Source organism: Ursus americanus, chromosome 20 (genome assembly GCF_024610735.1).
Source record: "Ursus americanus isolate L20-20 chromosome 20, mUrsAme1.1.p, whole genome shotgun sequence".
Lineage (NCBI taxonomy): Eukaryota > Metazoa > Chordata > Mammalia > Carnivora > Ursidae > Ursus > Ursus americanus.
In genome coordinates, this window is record NC_142146.1 from 55,430,715 (window position 1) to 55,443,034 (window position 12,320).

General features: G+C 37.3%; 1 long non-coding RNA gene across 11 annotated transcripts in view; it reads left to right on the top strand.

The window, feature by feature from the left end:
* Positions 1–12,320, top strand: part of LOC123801282 (uncharacterized) — a 925,199-nt gene that overhangs the window by 652,879 nt on the left and 260,000 nt on the right. The window lies entirely within an intron of this gene.

Consider the following 12,320-nt stretch of genomic DNA (forward strand, 5'->3'; position numbering starts at 1 on the left):
TGGATTAACACATATTTTGTATGTTATTTGTATTATATACTGTATTTTTACAATAAAGTAAACTAGAGAAAAGAAAATGTTATTAGGGGCGCCTGGGTGGCGCAGCCGTTAAGCGTCTGCCTTCAGCTCAGGGAGTGATCCTGGCGTTCTGGGATCGAGCCCCACATCAGGCTCCTCTGCTATGAGCCTGCTTCTTCCTCTCCCACTCCCCCTGCTTGTGTTCCCTCTCTCGCTGGCTGTCTCTATCTCTGTCAAATAAATAAATAAAAATCTTTAAAAAAATGTTATTAAGTAATTTGTAAGGAAAAGTACATTTATGGTACTATATTTATCAAGGAAATATGCATATAAGTGGACCTGTATAATTCAAACCCCTGTTATTTAAGGGTCAACTGTATACATAAAATGTGAGAAAACTGAAAGTTTGGTAAATTTTATACTTGTTAATCAAAATTTCACAAAGTGTCAAAAACCTCAAACATATACAACAATTTATTGTAAACTTGTTTCAATATGGACATGATAAAGAAGTCAAAGAGTTTGAGGACAAGAAGAAAAAGTTGGAGAAAACAAGTAACCCCCATACTTCTGCTCTACTGAATTCAGTTGAAAATGAGGGTCTATTTAGTATCTCTGGGGCCGTGTTACCTTAGAAGCCTCTAGGCGAGGATCATCCTTTGTTTTGTAGGAGTGTTAACTATAATCTTTGCTTCTGTCTGCTTGGGTCCATCCTAATCAGCTTGTCGTAACTTGATTATATCTGCGAAGAACCTATTTCCAAATAAAGCTATATTTACATGTACTTGGGGGAGGCGCTGGGGTATCTTAGGACTTCAACATATCTTTTTTGGGCATACAATCCAACCCATAACGACCACTAACATAGAACTCTCAATACACAATTTCAAAACACAGACATCAAACATCCTCTCAAAAAGTTGTATACTTAAACTTGAAAATAGCATCAGGTGGCCCCCACATTGTATTCAATGTTTCTAGAAAACACATGAATGATTTTAAAATCTGACAGATCTATCAAAATTAGTTGGGACAGGGCCCTTTCTGTCTTCCAGAAACACATACACACACACACACACACACACACACACACACACACACACACACACATGTTGATTGACGGATTGATTGACTGCTGAAGCCTCCAGAGCCTTTCTGATTCAGAATTTCCAGATAGCTACATTATTAAAAAAAAAATTCCCAGATAATTCCATTTGTCAAAACAGTTTTGAAACCATTTCCTTAAAAGGTCTTCAACTTATCTAAAGAAGAAGATGGATATGTTACACTTAAGGCAAAAAGAGATCTTTTTTGATGTGTTCTTGAAATAACATGACTGAGCTGGGAGTGATGAACATAACAAGGCAGAAATACTGGATCATCAACTTCAGGCACAGCTGAGAAGACTAAAGACTGTCAAAAGCAGACATTCCACATCCTTTTATTTCTTAGCTCCAGTTCTTCACATGCTCCCCTGACAACAAATTATATATTATCCCAGAAAAATAGTAACAATATTTAAAAGAATAAAAAAATCAATCTAAATCTATTTTCTCTTTCCTAAAACAATTGACAATGAATGTCATTTTGAGAATTTTTGAATATCACTCTAAAACCCCTCTACTTGGGAGAAAAAGTAAGATCATTCATTACTTTAATAAACTTAACAACAACCGTCTTTCATTTTCTTGTCCATTTTTAAATATTTATTACATAAAGGATATATAAATAAATTCTGTTAAAAATTCAAACAAGAAAAAGAGTTCATCTATGAGTATTCACTGTAATATATATAGTATATGTAATATAGTGTTATTTCATATATAGTTTTGATTATATATTTTATATATAGTTTTGATTTGATATATACAGTTTATATATGGTTTTGGTTATTGGCTTTATCCTTTAAAGCACATCTTAGAGATCTCTTTGTATCAGTATATTAGATTGATTTTATTCATTAGAACCACATCCTAGTATTTAACCATAACGTTTTGATTGTTAAAACAGTTTGCTCACAATATAATGATGCAATGTATTTTCTCATGTGTTTCACTGTGAAAAAGTGTATTTCTCCATACTGTATAAATTATACATCAATTAAAAGTTTTGCCCATTTTTAAATTTTATGAAAAACTAAATTTTTACATTTAGTTTACACAACTAAATGGGCTCCAAAGATATTATATCACATTTTCTCCATAATTTCACAGAGTATGAGACTATTGATTTCCTAAATATTCATCAATACTGGATATTATCAGTCCTTTTTAGGTAATGTGAAGGTTAAAAATGATATTTCCCAAGAACATCACCTATATCAGATATTGTCAATCTATTCATTTTTATTTATATTTTATTTTATTTTATTTTATTTTATTTTATTTATTTTATTTTATTTTATTTTATTTATTTTATTTTATTTTATTTATTTTATTTTATTATTTTATTTTATTTTATTTTATTTTATTTTATTTTATTTTATTTTATATTTTATATGTTAGTCACCATACAGTACATCCCTGGTTTTCGATGTAAAGTTCGATGATTCATTAGTTGCGTATAACGCCCAGTGCACCATGCAACACATGCCCTCCTTACTACCCAGGATCACCCTATCCCATTCCCCCCCCCCGAAGCCCTCAGTTTGTTTCTCAGAGTCCATAGTCTCACATGCTTCATTCCCCCTTCTGATTACCCCCCTTTCTTTATCCCTTTCTTCCCCTACCGATCTTCCTAGTTCTTATGTTCCATAGATGAGAGAAATCATATGATAGTTGTCTTTCTCTGCTTGACTTATTTCACTTAGCATTATCTCCTCCAGTGCCATCCATGTTGCAGCAAATGTTGAGAACTCGTTCTTTCTGATAGCTGAGTAATATTCCATTGTATATATGGACCACAACTTCTTAATCCAGTCATCTGTTGAAGGGCATCTCAGTTCCCTCCGTGATTTAGCTACTGTGGACAATGCTGCTATGAACATTGGGGTGCATATGGCCCTTCTCTTCACTATGTCTATATCTTTGGGGTAAATACCCAGTAGTGCAATGGCTAGGTCATAAGGTAGCTCGATTTTTAACTTTTTAAGGGACCTCCACACTGTTTTCCAGAGTGGCTGTACCAACTTGCATTCCCACCAACAATGTAGGAGGGATCCCCTTTCTCCACATCCTCTCCAGCAATGTTATTTCTTGCCTTGTCAATTTTTGCCATTCTGACTGGCGTAAGGTGGTGTCTCAGTGTGGTTTTGATTTGAATTTCCCTGATGCCTAATGATTTTGAACATTTTTTTATGTGTCTGTTAGCCATTTGTATGTCATCATTGGAAAAGTGTCTGTTCATATCTTCTGCCCATTTTTTGATTTGTTTATTTGTTTCTCACGTATTGAGTTTGAGACATTCTTTGTAGATCTTGGATACCAGTCTTTTATCTGTAGTGTCATTTGCAAATATATTCTCCCAATCCGTGGGCTGCCTCTTAGTTTTTTTGACTGTTTCCTTGGCTGTGCAGAAGCTTTTTATCTTGATGAAGTCCCACAAGTTCATTTTATCTTTTGTTTCTCTTGCCTTTGGAGATGTGTCATGAAAAAGGTTGCTTTGGCCGATGTCATAGAGGTTGATGCCTATGTTCTCATCCAGGATTTTGATGGATTCCTGTCTCACATCGAGGTCTTTCATCCATTTGGAGTTGATCTTTGTGTATGGTGTGAGAGAGTGGTCAAGTTTCATTCTTTTGCATGTAGCTGTCCAATTTTCCCAGCACCATTTATTGAAGAGACTGTCTTTTTTCCACTGGATGTTTTTTCCTGCTTTATCAAAGATTAATTGCCCAAAGAGCCGAGGGTCCATTTTTGGGTTCTCTATTCTGTTCCATTGGTCTATGTGTCTGTTTTTGTGCCAGTACCATGCTGTCTTTGTGATCACAGCTTTGTAGTACAGCTCAAAATCCAGCATTGTGATGCCCCCAGCTTTGTTTTTCCTTTTCAACAGTTCCTTGGTGATTCAGGGCCTTTTCTGTTTCCATACAAATTTAAGGACTATTTGTTCCAGTTCTTTGAAAAATGTCATCAGTATTTTGATCGGGATAGCCTTGAAAGTGTAGATTGCTCTGGGTAGCATGGATGTTTTAACTATGTTAATTCTTCCGATCCATGAGCATGGAATATTTTTCCATCTTTTTGTGTCTTCTTCAATGTCTTTCAAGAGTGATTTGTAGTTTCTAGAATATAGGTCCTTTACGTCTCTGGTTAAGTTAATTCCAAGGTAACGTATGGTTTTTGGTGCTATTGTAAATAGGATGGGTTCCCTAATTTCTCTTTCTTCAGTCTCATTGTTCATGTATAGAAATGCAACTGATTTCTGAGCATTGATTTTGTATCCCGCCACATTACTGAATTGCTCTATAACTTCTAATAGTTTGGGAGTGGATTCTTTCGGGTTTTCCATATAGAGTATCATGTCATCGGTGACGAGAGACATTTTGACGACTTCTTTGCCGATTTGGATCTTTTATCCCTTTATGTTGTCTGATTGCTGTTACAATGACTTCTAGGGCTCTGTTGAATAATAGTGGCTAGAGTGGGCATCCTTGTCATGTTCCTGATCTTAAGGGAAAGGCTTCCAGCTTTCCCCCATTGAGAATGATATTTGCTGTAGGCTTTTCATAGATAGTTTTTATGAGATTGAGGAATGTATCCTCTATCCCTACACTCTGAAGGGTTTTAATCAGGAAAGGATGCTGTATTTTGTCAAATGCTTTTTCTGCATCTATTGAATCATATGATTTTTGGCTTTTTCCTTCTGGATAAAATCTAAGACACCGCTCGATTTGTGAATGTTGAACCCCCCTTGCATCCCAGGGATGAATTCCACTTGGTCATGATGGATAATCCTTTTAACGTACTGTGGGATTCTATTAGCCAGGATCTTGTTTAGAATTTTGGCGTCCATATTCATTAGGGAAATCGGTCTGTAATTCTCCTTTTTGATGGGGTCTTTGCCTGGTCTGGGGATCAAGGTAATATTGGCCTCATAGAATGAGTTTGGTAGCTTTCCTTCTGTTTCTATTTTTTGAAATAGCTTTAGGAGAATAGGTATTATTTCTTCTTTGAATGTTTGGTAGAATTCCACAGGAAAACCGTCCGGGTCTGGAGTTTTGTTTTTTGGAAGGTTGTTTATCACTGTTTCGATCTCTTCATATTTAATTGGCCTATTTAAAAAATCAATTTCTTTCTGTTTCAGTCTTGGTAGTTTATAGGTTTCCAGGAAGTCCTCCATCTCTTCCAGATTGCTTAATTTATTGGCATAAAGCTGTTGATAAAAGTTTCTAATAATCCTTCCAATTTCATTGGTGTTAGTTGTGACCTCTCCTTTTTCATTCATAATTTTATTAATTTGGGTCCTTTCTCTATTCTTTTGGATAAGTCTTGCCAGTGGTCTGTCAATTTTATTAATTCTCTCAAAGAACCAGCTTCTAGTTCTGTTGATATGCTCTACTGTACTCCTTGTTTCTAATTCATTAATTTCTGCTCTAATCTTGGTCATCTGCTTCCTCGTGAGTGGATTAGGCCTGTCCCTCTGTTGCTGTCCCAGCTTCTTGAGGTGAGAATATAAAAACTGCATTTTAGATTTTTCTATTCTTTTGAGTGAGACGTGGATGGCTATGTATTTCCCCCTTAGGACTACCTTTGCAGTATCCCATAGGTTTTGGACCATTGTGTTTTCATTCTTGTTGGTCTCCATAAATTGTTTAAATTGATTTTTGATTTCCTGGTTTATCAAGTCATTCCTGAGCAGGATGGTTCTTAGTCTCCAAGTGTTTGAGTTTCTTCCAAATTTTTCCTTGTGGTTGATTTCCAATTTCAAAGCGTTGTGGTCTGAGAATATGCAGGGAATAATTTCAGTCTTTTGGTATCGGTTGATACCTGTTTTGTAACCCAGAACATGGTCTATTCTTGAGAATGTTCCATGGGCATTAGAATAGAATGAGTATTCTTTGGTTCTGGGGTGTAGTGTTCTATATATATATGTATGAAGTTCAACTCGTTGAGTATGGCATTCAAAGCTCTTGTTTCTTTGCTGATTTCTTGCTTAGGTGATCTGTCTATTGCTGATAGTGGAGTGTTGAGGTCCCCTACTATTAACATATTTTTATCTATATGTCTCTTTATTGTGGTTAAGAGTTGGCTTGTGTATCTTGCTGCTCCCCTGTTGGGGGCATATATATTTATAATTGTCATATCCACTTGTTGGATACATCCCTTAAGAATAATATAGTGCCCTTCTGTGTCTCTAACTATAGACTTTAGTTTAAAATCCAATCTGTCTGATATGAGAATTGCTACACCAGCTTTCTTTTGAGGTCCATTGGCGTGAAAGATGGTGTTCCATCCCTTTACTTTCAGTCTGTATGTATCTTTAGGTTCAAAATGAGTCTCTTGTAGACAGCAAATGGATGGGTCATGTCTTTTTATCCAATCTGCCACCCTGTAGCATTATGGGAGCATTTAGACCATTTACATTGAGACTGATTATTGAGAGATATGTTTTTAACAATGCCATGTTGCCAGTAAAGTCTTTGTTTCTATAGATTGTGACTTTCTGTTCTGTATCACTCTTGGGGCCTTTTTACTTTTATATAACCCCCCCTTAATATCTCCTGTAGGGCTGGTTTCGTGGTTATGAAATTGGTCAGTGAATGGCGATTCTGGAAGGTCTTTATTTCTCCATCAATTCTGAATGATAGCCTTGCTGGATAAAGGATCCTTGGCTGCATGTTTTTCTCTGAAAGAGCTTTAAAAATGCCCCCCCCCTCTCTCATTCCAGGTCTGTGTAGACAGGTCTGACATAATTCTGATAACTTTGCCTTGGTACGTGAGAAATTTCTTTGCCCTGGCCGCTTTCAATGCTGTATCCTTGGATCTAATATTTGCGAATTACACTATGACGTGACGTGGTGTAGGTTTTTCATGGTTGAGCTTGGGAGGTGTCCTCTCTGCCTCTTGGACACGAATGCTTGTTTCCTTTGCTAGATTAGGGAAGTTTTCAGCTACAATTTGTTCAACTATCTCTTCTAGACCTCTGTTTTTCTCCACCCCTTCGGGGATGCCAATGATTCTGACATTGGAACGTTTCATTGAGTCAGTAATCTCCCGTAACCTTCATTCTTGAGATTGGATTTTTTTGAACCAAGTTTCTGTTTTAGCTTTCTCTTCTACTAACCCATCCTTCAATTAGCCGATTCATACTTCTGCCTCATTCACCCTGGCCAACAGAGCATCTAGTTTTGACTGATTTGATTCATAGAATTTTTAATTTCTGCCAGATTTGCTCTCATTTCCACCCTTAGAGATTCTATATTCTCATTAATATTTTCGTTAATATTTTTTTCAAGTCTACACATCATCTTGACCATTATTACTCTGAACTCCATTTCTGACAATTTGGTTATATCCATATCCATTAGTTCTGTGGCAGAGGCTACAGACTCATTGTCTTTTCTTTGCTGGGGGGGGGGGGATTTCTCCTTCTCATCATTCTGATGAGGAGAGATGGCGGGGTTGTCCAGAGCCCAAGTTATTGACCAGGACCCAGGCAGTGCGCACTTGTTTTATGGGGATCTTAGGGATATGGGCTTCTTCTTTTTCTTCTTCTTTTTTTTTTTTTAAGATTTTACTTATTTATGTGACAGACAGCCAGCGAGAGAGGGAACACAAGCAGGGGAGTGGAAGAGGAAGAAGCAGACTCCCAGCGGAGGAGCCCGATGAGGGACTCGTTTTGGAACACCGGGATCACGCCCTGAGCTGAAGACAGACAGTCAATGACTATGCCACCCAGGCGCCCCGGGATGTGGGCTTCTTGATTTTTCAGCCTGCCTTCTGTGTTCTGGGGGAGGGGCCTGCCGCGCCGATACTCAGGCAACCCTGTTTGGGTAGAGTCTCCGTGTCCCCTGCGAGGGGGGATGGGGATGGGCACACTGTGAGCCGGTATTTCCAGGCTTTTTTTCTCTGGCGGCTTTCCCTGCGGTCTGCTGTGCCTCTTCTGAGAGTCAGAGCAGCAGCGGCTGCATTGTCGCAGAACAGAGGGATTGCGGCCCGTTCTCCACTGATGTTCTGGCCACTTTAACTCTGTTACTGTTGGTGCTGCTCAACCCTGCAGCGTCCCGGGATGTGTGCCCCACACCCGGCGTCCCAGCCCTCACTTCCAGGGCCGGCGCATCTCTGTCCTTTGTGTTTCTAACACCACCAGCCGCCAGCCACCCCCGCGTGCTCCGGAGCTCCGTTTCCGTGTGGTTCGTGCTCACTCCGGAGCTCTGGCCCTCAGACTGGTAGTGCGTGCTCCCCGCTCATGGTCTCAGTTAACTCTCTCATGGGTGCCCTCCGTGAGTCCGCCCGCTCTCCCGTGCAAGTGGCTACCGCTTCCCGGCGCCCGAACGCGGCGGCTCCCTCCCCCTTCATTTATCTTCCGATATCTGTGCGCGGTTTCACAGCTCCCCACTTTGTACCTCAATACTCAGTGCTGGAGATGTTCATTTGTAGAGATCCAGATGTATCTTCCTGCGTCTCAGGCTGATTCGTGGATGATCAGGCTGGTCTGGTACGTATCCTAGTCGACTTGGGACCGGCTGAAAAAGGCGACCCCTACTCCTCCGCCATCTCAACTCCTCCATTCAATCTATTCATTTTTGAAACAACAATGTTAAAATATGTTATGGTTATTTCAGTTTTGTAGTTTTGATTTTTATGAGAAAATATTTTTGTTTGTTTATTAGCCATTTATATTTCTTCTACTGTGAGTTGGTTGATTTTTATCTTTTGCATATTTTTCTTAAGTTCTCTAGTAATTTGCATCAATTTCTAAGTGTTCTACATATATTTTGGATTTTGGATAAGTAGTGCAAATACTCCCAATCTATCACTTTTCTTCTAATTCTGTTTACTACATCACTGTTATAAATAATTCATCTTTGCTAATATTCATCAATAGCTTTCCTTTGAACCATTTAAATTACAATATTTATAGAAGCAAATTTTAATCAAAATTAATTTTACTTATGTTTATTAAAAATAAAAATAAAACCTGTTTTAGAAGAGAATCAAACAGGATGATTGTCCTAGTATAAAGGAAACAAACAACCAGCTATTGTCCTCAACCAAATGCAGGCCCTAGATAGAATTATTAGACAAAATGGGATGAAGGCCAAATTGAATTGAAAGAGAACTTGAACAGGTATTTGTATACATCTGCCCTCATTTGTAATGACCAAGAGACAAGACCTCTGATTCTAACTTTGTCTTATAATTTATGCTTATTGCTCTTAGAAATGTAAATACATTGAACTCCCTTAAGTTTAAGAGTTCAAACGAAAGCAATTTAAACTTATGTTTAGAAAATGGCACTTATAAATAAGAGCTCTAGTGGTGTTTAAATGGTTCATTTAAGACTTTAAAAAGTGTGTATTTGGTTATTAAGTAACTGATTTATGTATGCTAAAAATACATTTTTATTTTAAAACTCTTATAATCATGTGCATGGATCAGTAGACTCACAGTAATGCAATAAATAGGACAGTATTTGCTGAGATCACTGAATTGTGATTTAAAATATACCAGTGCTATTTTTAGCACTTTGAAAAGAACTCTTATAACTATGTAACAAATTGGTACTCTTCATATTTAAAATTTAACATGTGGGATAGAATCATGGTCTTGGGTAGCGACAGATCTCTTTCATGAATGCCAGGTCTGCCTGTGGGCATGTTATTTAAACCTTGATGTCTCATCCCCGTATTTGTAAAATGAAGATAATAATGACTTATATCCTAGGTTAATTCTGTAGATTCATTAAAATGACACAGTAAGCACTTAGAACAATTCCTGATGTATAATGGTAAATGTTAGTTGCCATTTATATATTTATTAATCTGTTTTAAAATTAGTTCTCTTATTCTTCAGGTACAATATTTAAAAGACAATTTACTTTGAAAGCTATTTCTACTAATTATGAAATCCATTTGGCTTTAGACAAACTTTTCAATGTCTTCTCAAGAACCAAAAGCAAAGAATTAAGGGGAAAAAATCTCCCTGTTTAAATTAAATTGATCTGACTTCTAAGATCAGGTGTAAGGTTTTAAGAGAAATATTCATATTATTTCACTTAGTTTTTAATCAGTTCTATCAGCTCTAACACAATTAGACAGCTTTGTTCTTGTCTTGGTGTGAATAACTAATTGTAGCAAATAACATAACTATAACAGTATAATAACTTAGCAATCAACATTCAAGTGTCTTTCAACTTTCTCCTAAAACCTCAAATATCAGAGTGACCAAAATATCCATCTCACCTGGATAGAGTTCCTTGGATCATTTCTGAATGATAACTGCTTCGATATTTTGAAAAGGAAAGAATTTGTTGAACGCAAGGACAAAGCACATTGCGAGCTGTATTTGACCTTAATTAGTGACTGAAGGAGACAGTTCAAAGCTTATCAAAATTCACTTGGGTATATTTTCTTTTATTCTTCTATCTATATTTTGGATATAATTTTGTTTCTAAGAGGTTATATTCTTTCCATGGGGTTTACATTAGAAATAATTTTAGAGATATGATTGGGTTAGAAGAATAGAGAAAAATGGCTAATAATTGATGCCTCTGACTTTCCTATGAAGTCGTCTTTGAACAATAATTGGTGAGAGCTCTGCTATCCAAAAAGAAAATAACCTCCTTTCAGTCACCTACATCTGTCTCCTCTGAGGGCTGGGGAAGGTAATTTTACTGTGTATACAGTGCTTCACATCACACTTCCAATTACTCCTTCCCTCCAGTGAGGTTTGAAAACGTGAAACAACATGACTTTTAGGAACTGAGTTGAGGTCTATGGAGGGCTGCAGAGACTCTTACTAGTTAGAAGGAGTAGAGAAAGAAGATTATGTAATAATGTGCCTTGATAAGAAGACTGAATTGGAAACACACCAATTTGAAGAATCAGAGGAGAACAACATAACAGCAATCGGATTTAAAAGAAATCTGTTAAGAGGGAAGGCGGTCTCTTAAAACTCTGGAGAAATTCTTTATCAGAAAAAAGGAAATTTGTCTAGATTTAAGAGGAAAGAGTTTTAAAATGAGACTTGTGATTCTTTTTTTGTGATTTCTATTTCTTGTTGCTAGTAGAAGAAGCCAGTGATAAGGAAAGCTGCAGAGTCTAGGAAGTAAAAAGAATGAAGTCACGCTTACAGAGTCCACAGCAAAGTTGTTTCGGAGAAATTCTTGCTACTTGTCGTTCACTTACTTCTGTTCTGCAAGATGGTATGATTTATCTTTGAAAAAGTATTTTGTGTACATCATGTTTTACAGTCTTTTCCTTTATGTACAATCCTCTGTTTTTTACCCTTCATCTGACACCATTTTTGCTTTGAACAAAAAATATAGCAGGAACTCCTAGAGCTGGAAAGGTAGAATGTCGACAAAGAGAGACTCAGCAAGAATTCTTGCTTTTGGAAGAACTAGGGCTTTTATAATATTATCATGGTTTATTTGAGAGTGGGCACTGAAATAGAAGTCTAATTTAAAACTCTATAGAAAAAGAAAAGAAGTGAATTTTATCAGTCAGAGTCCTGATGGGAGACACATGTCAAAATCAAAAAATTTTAAATGAGCGGAGCTGTTTAGGAATATGTGGCTAAAATGAATGGGAAGTATCAAGCTTCCCACTGTTTGTTGGAGCTTCAGCTCCCGTAGGCTTCAGATACAGTTGGAGGGAACAGTCACAGAGACGGAGAAAGAAGAGATGCATTACCTCCCGGATAGAAGCTGTATTCTTCGGTGTACAGACTTCACCAAATTCTGATGACCCTTCTGGTAGAGAGACATGGCCAAATTCTGAGGGAGGATATGGAAATAAATTGTTTTTCCATCCTGTAATCACTCGCCCGTTATACCCAGTGACTGGACCAAACTTGAAGCCAGAGGCCAATAGAGCCTTTAGATGAGGTTCACAGAGTTAGCTCCATATGGCACAGAGAAGAGTGGTGAAGAGTGGCAAGTGGGTCTTGGGGGCTTACATAAAATATCTAGGATATACAAACCAAATGTCTAGAATATATACCCAGGGTATGCAAGTGTTTAAGAAATTTTTTTTTCCAAGCTAAGTACCTTTATACGCATTGAGAACACAAAGGTGAGGAAGTCAGCACAATCCTTGCTGTCCTTGGAGCTCATATTTTACTGCATATTTTTATATAATGTGTGCATGTGCATGCGTGTGTACACTTGTATTATTTACCTGGATACGCATACATGCA